Raw genomic sequence first — 12,012 nt, 5'->3', positions numbered from 1 at the left:
TAAAGTTTTCGTCTGAGAAAGAGTAAGAGATAAAAACAAGGTCAAGAGATTGAAGTATTAAAGTGAATCCTTTTAAAGAAAAGATCTATAATAGTAATTTTTAAAAGTGAATTGATGAATACAGGTTGATGTAAAATTAATGACTCCAACAAATGTGAGTAGCAAAATATATCAAAGTAACTAACAGGATGATTGTGTTGTAATTAAACATTTAAAAAAGGATTTTAGAGTATATAGAGAGACTAATCTCACAGATGATTTACAATAACTGCAAAAGTAACACAAGCAGAGAGTGCTTGCCTCGTCAAAAAGTAAATCCTAATTGAGATTGAGAAATGTGAAACGTTATTGAGAACTAGAATAATTATTTTTATGTAAGAACAAATAAGCAGAAGTAGTAGGCTACTGAATTAACAGTTGCTAAATGTAAAATGTGTAGAAAGGCATCTGATTAAACAAACAGCTTGAAAAGTTGACCATGAAAGAGCTAGAAGCTGATGTTTTGCTTTCAAAAGATAAGTCTGCTATTGGCTGTAATGAAACAGTTCGCTTATCTAAATCTGATGTGTGCTGTGGCTGAAAGTGCCAGTGCAACAGAGACTCAATCTGAGTGGAAATTTGTAATGTCTAAATTCCCTGAGGTGGGCAAAAGACAAATATAAATAATATGTTTATTTGAAACACATGTAATTTCTGGCAAAGATGCCTTAAGCTGGGCTAGAGTTAAAATATGGTAGATAAAGTCTGATGTTAAAAGTTTTATGAAAATGCAGTGTACCAGTCCTGAATGCCTCAGAGTCTCTCTCTGATTCAATGTCAGCTAAAAGCTGTTATCTGAGCCTGTGTCATAAGTAAAGCACAGTGTTTAAGTTGAAAATCATAGACATGGAGAGGTTAAAAGAAATCATTGCCGTTCAGAGGGCAATTTGTATTTGTAAATGGATTTAAGTAAAACTGAATGACTTTAAAGAAGTCTTTAAAATAATAATACAGACCTTAAACGATAGAGGTGACATTTTGATTAGCGTATTTTAGGACCAGTAACAACTTTGTCTCATTTAGTCTCCACCATTCAGGACCGATGGCTCCGGCTACAGATGAAGAACACTGAATGTACGGTTGTGATCTAAATTCACTGAGTATAGTCTAAGTAGCTAGGTTGCTGCTTTTAAGATAGTTAATGGATTTAAGTGATTAAATACTGTTGTTATTAACCCGTCTCCCTGTGAACACTATTAGGCAATCGGAATGGCTCTGGTGACTCTTGAACGTGCCTTCCCTAAGCTCCAGAAAACAGCTGAGTTCTGTTGAAGAAAACTGATTGTATTGGGAAAGAGCGGTCACCAGTGTGTACGAGTGGCTACTCAATGACGGGATGATCTTCCTGGCCAGGGGACAGCCCAACGCAGGGGGTCACGAAACATTGGGCAACTCCGGATGGAGGTTGTTATTTGTGAGAAAGGTATGAGAGTTGAGCGCTGATTACTGGAGGCCACCGGGGTCAGCAGAGCATTGAGAGGTGAGATGGGCTGTGAGGTTAAAATTAACTTTACGGCAGTCTGACCCAGAAATGTGAGTTCCTCTATACCACTCACCAGAAACCGCATTGATTGTATGGCTTGTTTTTCATTGTGACAAGTGTCTGCAACTATGCCAGGGGACGACACCCTGAAGAGAAGAAAATTAAAGATAAATGATTAGCGGGAGTGGACTTTCAAAAGCCAGCTGATTCCATGAGGTGATTGCCATTATTTGCTGCGGAGACAGTAACAAAACTTAATTATATGAGGGACATGATGTTGGTTGCCATATGGGCAAGTAAAATGTATAGAAGAGTTAATTTTGAGCTAATATGTTTATAACATAGTTTTAACTCCTGAAGGTCGTTAGGCATGGTGGTGGCTAAAGATGAAGACAGGCTTTTGTAGATTTGAGAAAAGTCTGGATAATAAAGCTGAATGGTAAAAGGTTAATGTAATACATTTAATATTACATTTTGTCTAAATTACAGTCTTAGGAGGCTGTTGAAAAGATTATTTGTTTATAGTGAGAGAGGCTGCTTGAGTGGAGGAAGGGATGGTAACTGTGTCTGTCTTTTTGTTATCGGCCTGCTAAAGAACAAAATAGTGATAATGAACCAAAACAACCCAGCTGACTTTTCTAAGAAATTGATCTTTAAATTGAAGTTTAAAATCTTAATTAAAATTTAAATCTTTTTAGAGATGATATAATGAAAAGCGAACATTAAAAATGAACAGTTAAAATATGTGTCTAATATGAGTGTGTGTGATGGTGACTGCACTCTATGTCTTGTATGTGTTAGTTTGGGGTACGAATACTGTGTCTGAATAGTGTGTATATTGTGTCATTAACCTCTGGAATGAGGGTTTTATCATTACAGATGGGTTAAGGCAAATGACAAGTTTTAAGGAAGCTAATAGTTTTGAGTCAATCTGATGACAAGATGATGCAGAAAATGGGACGAGCTTTAAATGGATTAGTTATCCAGCTCTGTCTGCTACTGGTAATTATGAATCAATCTATGGATTAAAAGCATTTATGTAAATTGGATTTGTGAAGTTGTAGAGAGATGTCCATCATGGGTTGAGATAAACTAAAATGTTATAGATTTGCAGGCAATAACAAAGTGACATATTGGCTAAGTCAATATCAAATTATCCAGAGAGTCCTACACATTTATGAATATTGTGAACAAAAGGGGGACAATGTTGTTTGACTGACATTGACCAAGTCTGTACAGCAACCTGACCTGACAGAAACAATTGAAACAGAATTTTCAGAAACAATGTTTGTAGATGACGGGATTAAGAGACCAAACAACAGGCCTGAAAAGCAGGATACACTGTAAGACTGAGGGCCGTTGCCCTCCAAATTCTCTGATAAGAAGATGTGTTTGTGGCTTTAAGTCATATTTTTGTTTCAGAGGCAGAGAAAGATGTCTGGAGGAATTTTGGCTTTGGGACAACGTTTGGGTTAGTGTTGATGGCAAACTTTATCCAAACACCATTATGTTAGATTGATGCACGAGATGATTCATCCATCAAAAGGGGGGATGGTAACAATTTTGATAACAATTGACAAAATTTGGTTTATTAAGGGACGGTATATGTTGGGAGGACAAGGGGCTTAATAGGGTAAAAGCCTGGCAAGAAGCCATTCTTCTCCCTAACAAAATTGCTGTCTGTAAGTGTGCCGCACACGCTGATAACAAAATTGCAGGACTGTTTCAACAGGAGACGCCAGGGCAGATGCAGCAGCGAAGGCCGTGGCAGCACAGCAGACAAAAGAAACTACGTGTACTTTACTATCTGAAAATAACCTCGACATTTGTTTTTCTTTACAGAGCATGCAGACTTTTGATGCAGGGCAGAATGTGCCCAATAAAATAATGGTTATGGATGAATTTGACTAACTATCCTGGCCTAGATTGTTATTGTGGCAGAAAGAAACAAGGCCACACCTGCGCAGCGCTTAACTTAAGATTTTCCTTTTGCAGAATGTCAGGAAGGATTGCAGAAAACAGAACTAATTCTGTTCCAAATGTATAAATATTGTGTTGTGGACATGAGCAAAGTGGGTTGAGTGTTTTTCAGGGTAAAAGGACCCCGAGTGCTATTAAGTGAGCAAGAAATTATCCAGAGATAATGTTTCAGGTTGTTGATTCCACAGATCACACCAAAGGGGACGAGCGGCAAGACAAGCGGTCACTAACAAAACTTAAGGTCTCCATTCACAGGTGAAAGCAGGCAAGAAATGGTTCTCTCCAGTAGGGGTACATCGTGATCTAAGGGGCAAATCTGGTAATGATCAGAAAACGGTTGGAGAGTGGGACACCTGCGTCCAAGCCTCTCACCTTAGACTACACAGACAGGCCTCAACAATCAAATATGAGGACAACGTGAGGGGTCAAAGGCTCGTGCTAGTAACAGCCTCCCTCACCGGCGAGGGAAAGACTACGGCAACGACTCGCAAAGAGTCACCCTGGTGAAGAGGGAATGTCCATGGGGCAAACGAGATGAACAACACACCCGGAGGAAGATGCACGAACTAATGGTTTGAGTTTAGCAAAAGAATCTGTTTTTGTGATGATTTTGATGATTTTATTTGATTGAATACAAATAGGGCTTAGATCAAATGATTTGATTGGTTAAGGATTCATTAGAAAATATTTCAGGTACATTATAGGGATTATTATTGAAGAAACTTGATTAGGCTTTCCATTAAGGGTAAGAAAGGCCGATCATGGGAGAATATGTATGGTAATAAGCTAAAAGATGGTCCGTAATGGAAATATTAGAGTTAATTTTGAACAACTACATTGGTTAAAAGAATGGATAAAAAATATAAAACCTTTTCAGGATAGATTTTATTAAATATGGTGTTAAAAGTTAAGAAAATATGGTTAGGAAAATGGAGGCGATGTATGGAAATGGGCGTGGACTGATGGTAAATGGATACGATTGGTTAATCTTTGGGGGGTTGGGGGTACTGTACTACCAATTTCAGCGACAGGATTATCAATATTGTTATGTTTACCATGCATTATAATGTGTCTCCAGCTCAGTACAGAGACTGGTTAAAGCTGGGAGTCTGTTCAATTGGATGAACAAAATATGATGATGCAAGTAGTGGGAGCTACTGTGACATGTGTTAAATTGTATGGTTTCCTTTTCTTTTTCTTTCTTTCTATGAATGTTTTTGATATGAACAGAAGGTTAAAAGCTGTGGTTATCCGCTATGTGATGACGTACAAGGAGAGGGGTCGAAATGAGGGATTTTATTCTACTTTTATTTCTTTGTATTTCTTAGCCTGTTGAAATGCCATGTGGGTTTCAAGATTTGTAATGGTAACCAGAGATGAAGAGTATAAGTGATGATATGACTTAAAATTTGTTCTATTATTTTTATTATTATGATTGGGTAATCTGAATGATAAAAAGGGGGGAATTGTTGTGGAAATTTTAATATTCATTGATCCCAAACAGGTATCATAAGAGAAAGAACCTATTCAATGTATAAAAGTATATGTGTGTACGTGCTTGTGCGTGACGTTTCAGGAACATATGGGACAGGACCTCTGACCTTAGGGACGGTCAGATTTGGCCAGTTTATTTCAGTACCAGTTTGTGTCTTTAAGTAGCAGTAAGGACCTTATCTGAGTGGGTGAAAGGTACAGCGGGTGAGGAGGAACCTTGAAAACAGTATAAAGGCTGTCTCATATCTTCCTGTTGTGTGTCACTCTCTTGCACAGCGTAACTTCTGTGTACTAGACTGAACCTATTCTTGCAAGAATGAATACTTTTCTTTTTATTAATTTGACTCTGAGTGTCTCTTACGCAGTGATGATGTTTAACAGAATTTTTGCCACAACAGTAGCATGTACAATAAATGACAAGAATCTGGAAAACAACTAATGCAATATCTCTGGTTTACCATGGAATCATGCGTAGATTTGCTACCAAGCTTGGAGGCTTGCAAATATTAATGTTAACAGCAAGTGTTTGCTAACTTAATGCAAAATAATATTGCTGATATCTACATTTAGATTTTGGTTAAACCTTATGGTACCAATCCCATGCATGACATATCTCAATTTTATTAAAGTAAAATAACAACTGGAAAATATAAGGTAGCATGCACAATAAATGACTAGAAGTTGGAAAACATGACTTATGCAATAAGGCTGGTTTATCATGGAAACAAATAGATTTTGTTTTACCATTCATGTATGTTCATGTTAGCTGTGCTATCAGACATACAAGCTATAGTTACATCTGCTGGGTGACATGGAAGCTGTATTTAGGGTCACATCTCTCTCTCTCTTTAAAGATCTGTGCTATATAATATGTATGATCAAGTGGCAAACAGCAACGAGGCTTTTGTTGACCACTTGGACAAAATCTGTTTCTGTTTTTTTTTATTTTTATATTTATTATATTTTTTTTATATTTTTGTTATACACACACACATATATATGATATGTGTGTGTGTATTGGGGGGGCGCCAAAATTGTTGCTGCATACCCCTCTAACACTGGGTAGTTGCGCCCCTGTTTGTAGCAAATAGCAAGCCCGCGGCACTCTAGGTAACAGCCAGCGAGTGTACTGACACCTAGCGATTAGAAAATATACACGCACCATATTCTCTCTGAAGCAAGATTCTTCCGAAATAAATAGGAGCGTTTCGTTTTCAATCTTTTCTCTAAGGGTTCGAACCTGAGAGCTCGTGCTTTCAAAGAAGGTCCCAGTTTCAATTCACTCGAACATCCAGAGCACATCAAGGGCACGCGCCGTGCACAAAAAGAGAAGTCTGAAGGACGGGGTGAGGAGAGGTGGTGACATGGAGCTCAATTTCAATGGCACCCAGAAAATCTTGCCGTGACCCGGATTCGAACCGGGGTTGCTGCGGCCACAACGCAGAGTACTAACCACTATACGATCACGGCGAGCTACCAGTCTACCTGACGTGTCCTTGAATACAATGGGGCCTTGTCATCTTTAGCTTGCAGACAAAACTGTTTCTTACCAACATAACTCTTTTCAAGGGTAATCCTGTAACAGTGACTCTGGAGAAGAAGTCACTGAAAAGAAAAGGATTCTGTTTTTCCTTTTATAAAGTTTAAGCTAGGCCTCCAGAAGGTTACAAACTAAAGCAGGCGCATGCTGTCAACGTAGTCGGTAGGATTCGAACCTGCGCGGGGAGACCCCAATGGATTTCTAGTCCATCGCCTTAACCACTCGGCCACGACTACAAGCTGGCTGAAAGGGGCATGTCGTTTGTCGATTGGTGCCTTGCAGCGTCGCTGCCGGAGGCCAGTGTAGATCAGCAAGAACTCAACAACAAAACGTACCGCTCCACAAAAAGACGCTCGTTCGCCCGAACAGGGACTTGAACCCTGGACCCTCAGATTAAAAGTCTGATGCTCTACCGACTGAGCTATCCGGGCTCTTGCTCGAGAAGTGTGCGTGCTGCGTCGGAACGAACAGCAAAATGAATCGTATTGGCGCAGAAAAAAGAGTGTCCTCCAATGCATTGCGTTTCCTTCTTCGAAGATTCAGAATGGCCGTCAAAACGTCTGCTATGTCAAAATATATTTGCAAATTAGTGGGAATGCAGCCTAGTAGACGGATGATAATAGTAATTAAAGGAAAATAATTCTAGGAAAAAGAACAAAAACTCACTGCTACTTGTCTGGAAAGCCTCTTCACACGCTTCAATGCTGTTGACTTGCCGCGCTCCTATCGTTATTGTAAACTTGTGTCAAAGGCGCAGTTGTTTGTAGCAAATAGCAAGCCCGCGGCACTCTAGGTAACAGCCAGCGAGTGTACTGACACCTAGCGATTAGAAAATATACACGCACCATATTCTCTCTGAAGCAAGATTCTTCCGAAATAAATAGGAGCGTTTCGTTTTCAGTCTTTTCTCTTAAGGATTCGAACCTGAGAGCTCGTGCTTTCAAAGAAGGTCCCAGTTTCAATTCACTCGAACATCCAGAGCACATCAAGGGCATGCGCCGTGCACAAATAGAGAAGTCTGAAGGACGGGTGGTGACATGGAGCTCAATTTCAATGGCACCCAGAACATCTTGCCGTGATCCGGATTCGAACCGGGGTTGCTGCGGCCACAACGCAGAGTACTAACCACTATACGATCACGGCGAGCTACAGGTCTACCCGACGTGTCCCTGAATACAAAGGGGCCTTGTCATCTGTAGCTTGCAGACAAAACTGTTTCTTACCAACATAACTCTTTTCAAGGGTAATCCTGTAACAGTGACTTTTTTTCCTTTTATAAAGTTTAAGCTAGGCCTCCAGAAGGTTACAAACTAAAGCAGGCGCATGCTGTCAACGTAGTCGGTAGTCGTAGTAGTCAACGTACACTCTTCCTCCAGTCATCCAGGGTCAGTCCTGAGGCTGGACAGTACCACCGCCCCTTCAGCTGGGTGTGTCCAGTTCTTTTATTTTTGTCCTGGCCACACCCCTTGCAGGTGTAGTGGTAACTTTCTTTTGTCAGTCTCTTCCGTGGCGGTTCCCCCCTTGACGCTAGGTCCTCATCCTCCTGGGCAGCTTTATTCAGCCTCCAGGCACGTTGCCTTGGCTGGGATGGAAGGCACTCTGGAGGAGCTTGCTGCAATGGAGGAGCATGGGTATATGGAGGAGCATGCAGATATGGAGGCGCATGCGGATATGGAGGAGTATGGGTAAATGGAGGAGCATGGGTAAATGGAGGAGCATGGGTAAATGGAGGAGCATCGGTAAATGGAGGAGAATACGGAAATGGAGGAGCATGCGGAAATGGAGGAGCTTGCTGGAATGGAGGAGCATGCAGAAATGGAGGAGCTTGCTGGAATGGAGGAGCTGGCCCAAATTGTGGAGGGAACTGGGGAGGTGGAGATGGCGGAGAGAACACAGGCTTACTTGCTGCTAGAGTGCGCTGGCGGGGGAAAGCTTCCCCCTCGTGGTTTTCAGGCTCCTCAAATGTCATCGCTTCATGTGCATGTTGCACAGGGGCAGCTGGAAGTGTGTTCATTGCAGGGAGAGGCTCCTTGGCCAGGTGCAGCTGTTTGGGAAGTACAGTGCCTTGCAGCAGCATGTCCCTGTCCTTCCTTTTATCCCTCCTAAGCAGCCTACAAGACAAACATTAATTATTTTATACATGTAAGCCTATCCTCCCTCTCTAAGGTTATTACATACTTTCTAACAAGCATGCAGGTGGAGGTTTTTCTTGAGGTTAAATCTTTATATACTGTCTTGACTGTATGGGAAAGGTAAATGAAATAACACATACCATGAAGAGACTGTGGTGTTGTTAACCGGCACCAGAACCAGGTTTGTCTGGTCCAGGACAACCCTGCTGTCCTCCAGCAGCTGTCTGATGTGGCTGTAGACGCTGACAATGGACTGAGGGATGGGCATGGTTTTCCCCTTTGTGTCCTTTGGCCTGTTGCGTGACTGCTCAAACTCTTTGGCAAGTCTGAGGCAAACACACTCACTGACCCTGTATACTTCGGGGTCCTGGCTGCTTGGCCGTGAGTCATGTTTTGTCTGTGGGAGAGAAGGATGATATGATCTGGACTGTGAACAAGGATGTAAAGTGATGAACCACCAAGTTACAATGTCAATAGGGATTGCAATAAAATAATTTACACTTAATAAATACTTTTCACAGTGACACGTGCTGTCTCTTAATCAATGATTTGTATTGAACTAAAATGATAGTAAATTGTGGTCAAGCACCTCTCTGCCGCCTGCTGTCCAGGAGCAGAGCCACTCGGCTTCCTGGGTGCTCTCCACGGTCCTCCTGACGCACATGCTTTTTTCCTTAGCCTTCTGGGTGTACCTGAACGGTGAAAGAGACATCCATATGCTTCATTCATTCCATGGAATTTATGTTTAATTTTGGTGTACAAAATAATTACTATTTTGTACTTTGAAGGTTTCTTGTCCATGGCATGGAGAGCTGTGTACAGGTGGACTATGTCCGCCTCCTCCTTGGCTGACAAGGCGGTGATGGTACGATTCAAGCCAACTAAGTAGGCTGCAAGGGCATCAACTGCCTCCCATCCCACAACGCCCCTCGAGTCACATTGGCTGGTCTGAAAAGTGATAAGTGAAGAAAAAAAAACAAGCAAATAAATGTAAACTCTTGTTTCTAATATGTGAGTAATGCTGATTTTACTTTCATGTATGTTATTAAAATGTAACCACATTAACTGCAGTTAAATATTGTGTTTTTGAGTAAGGTGTTACAGAAAGTGTTATTGACCTCTGTGACGAGGGGTCCGGGTTCAGTGTCACCCGCCACGGCACTTGGGGGATCACCAGCCCCTATCTCCGCTGACTGGCAGACAATGTCAAGCATGCTGATGGTGTCATCTGGCTCATCCTCCTCCTCAAGCACCTACGAGGGGATTTCAGAGACCTGCAATGGAGCCAGCAGGTCACCTCTGTTGGTCTGGGCCAATAAATATTCCACTGCCATGCGCTCGCCTGTAACCAGTATAAAACACAAAGATGAAGAAAGCACATACATACACACATCCATCTCCTACATGAATAGCACAATCTTCGCACCCAAGAAATGCATGTCCTCTGAGTAGGGGGGTGCCTAAGAAAAAGAGGAGGAGGGCATGTAATACTCTGGTCAACCAGTGTTGCTCTGAGATCTCTCTTACCAGTAGGTTTTCCGGGTGGGGTGATCTCTGGCACCAGAGCACAACCATGGACACGCTGGCTTAAGTTATTAAGGTGGGACATCAAGCGAACATCAAAGCTTCTTAGGGTTGAGGCCCCCTCCACATCTACTGCCTCCTTGGCCCGGCCCATGTTCCATCTTGATGCCCCCTCCAGCATGTACATTTGCATGTGTACAGCATTGCACTGCCAGCCTAAGAAACAAAATACTCTGTTTTTTATTGTTCATTATTATCAACCATTATTGTAAAGTGAATACATATGAATACCCGACAGTGGAAATTGTGTTATTTTGAATAATTACAACACATAACAGAAAATAACATTTAAAAAATACATACAATACAGTATGTCTTGATGCAAATGTACCTGGAATAAAAGCACACTGATGTCGGTGAAAACTCTCCAGGGAGGAGGACCCCCTACCACACCTAAGGATGTCCAGCTCTTTGCCGCCCTTCTGGAGTGTCCGCACCTTTGTGTACAGTGCAACACCTGCAGGGTCTTGGAGGCACTCCAGGTGCTTCTGCTGCACTTACCACACATGGCGCATGCTGTCATGGCTCACCAGACGCAGCCCTGTGGTGTCTGTCAGCTCCCACACTGATTCCAGCAGCCCTGAAATCATGCTCCTTATCTCCTCTACTCCACGCGTCCTCCTCCTGCAGTGTCTCTTTAGTTCCCCTGGGCTGATGGTGGCCACGAGCTGTTCTTCAGTGGGAGCATGTCCGCTGTGGCTGCTCTTCCACTCCGCTCTCTTGGCGTCCTTCAGGCGTTGCACATCCTCCTGGTCCCATTCAAAAATGCAGGAGGAAAGCTTGGCACAAAAGGTGCCATAGAGAGGGTGGTGTTCTGTAGTGAGCCCGCAGTTAAAGCGTCTCATGAAATGGAAGCTGTCTAAGCGCACTGCAGACTTCCATGGGTGAAAGAGCTTAGCCACTGAAGACACACCTCTGAAAAACAACCATTCTTAATAACATAGACCACAACACCTGTACTTACACCATGATTAAGTAAACTCTGTGTGTGTGTGTGTGTGTGTGTGTGTGTGTGTGTGTGTGTGTGTGTGTGTGTGTGTGTGTGTGTGTGTGTGTGTGTGTGTGTGTGTGTGAGAGAGAGAGAGAGAGAGAGAGAGACAGAGAGTGTGTGTGTGTGTGTGAGAAAGAGAGAGAGAGAGAGAGTGAGTGAGAGTGAGAGAGTGAGTGAGAGTGAGAGAGAGTGAGTGAGAGAGAGAGAGTGAGAGAGAGTGAGTGAGAGAGAGTGAGTGAGTGTGAGAGTGAGTGAGTGAGTGAGAGTGAGTGAGAGAGTGAGAAAGTTTTTCACCCACCTGACTGGCTGCAGCAATCCCGGTCGACATAGATGACCTCAGGTTCAGCTTGGCCCGCATTCTTGTACCGAGTGACGATGCCTTGGCACAACTCTTCCAACCCTGCACCTTCACCCGTCGTCAGAACAGAGTTCAACACCTGGCCAAACTCATTGCCGATGTTTGACATCCATGCAGCACTGTCCCCACTCCCGCCAGCCAGCTTTTTGGTGATCTTTAAAACAAACACAAGCAATGTCCAATTTACAATTTCCTGTTTTGTTGTAATTATACATGTTCTATTTGATATACTTTTTTACTGTTGAAACCCTAACCTTCTTTGTTGAATCCATTTTAAGAATTCTACCATAGGTAGAAGTGATCACTCCCTTCATCTCATCCACATGGCTGAGGATTTCGTTGGAGTGGACCGTCTCGAACCATTGAGCAAGTGGAAGGGGCCTGAAGGGTGGTGGAGGAAGATATACAGCT

At 42.5% G+C, this 12,012-nt stretch overlaps 3 non-coding genes across 3 annotated transcripts; all 3 read right to left on the bottom strand.

Annotated features, from left to right (window-relative positions):
* Nucleotides 1–6,394: 6,394 nt before the first annotated feature.
* On the bottom strand, nucleotides 6,395–6,466 carry trnah-gug (transfer RNA histidin (anticodon GUG)). The gene has a single exon. It is a non-coding gene; the product is annotated as a tRNA-His (tRNA).
* A 224-nt stretch (nucleotides 6,467–6,690) lies between these two features.
* Nucleotides 6,691–6,772, bottom strand: trnas-aga (transfer RNA serine (anticodon AGA)). Its single transcript has one exon. It is a non-coding gene; the product is annotated as a tRNA-Ser (tRNA).
* A 122-nt stretch (nucleotides 6,773–6,894) lies between these two features.
* On the bottom strand, nucleotides 6,895–6,967 carry trnak-uuu (transfer RNA lysine (anticodon UUU)). Its single transcript has one exon. It is a non-coding gene; the product is annotated as a tRNA-Lys (tRNA).
* Between the last annotated feature and the right edge of the window lie 5,045 nt (nucleotides 6,968–12,012).

Source organism: Siphateles boraxobius, unplaced genomic scaffold (assembly GCF_051911475.1).
Source record: "Siphateles boraxobius isolate OS27281-9 unplaced genomic scaffold, OSU_SipBor_1 23, whole genome shotgun sequence".
NCBI lineage: Eukaryota > Metazoa > Chordata > Actinopteri > Cypriniformes > Leuciscidae > Siphateles > Siphateles boraxobius.
This window is presented reverse-complemented; position numbering and strand designations above follow the sequence as displayed.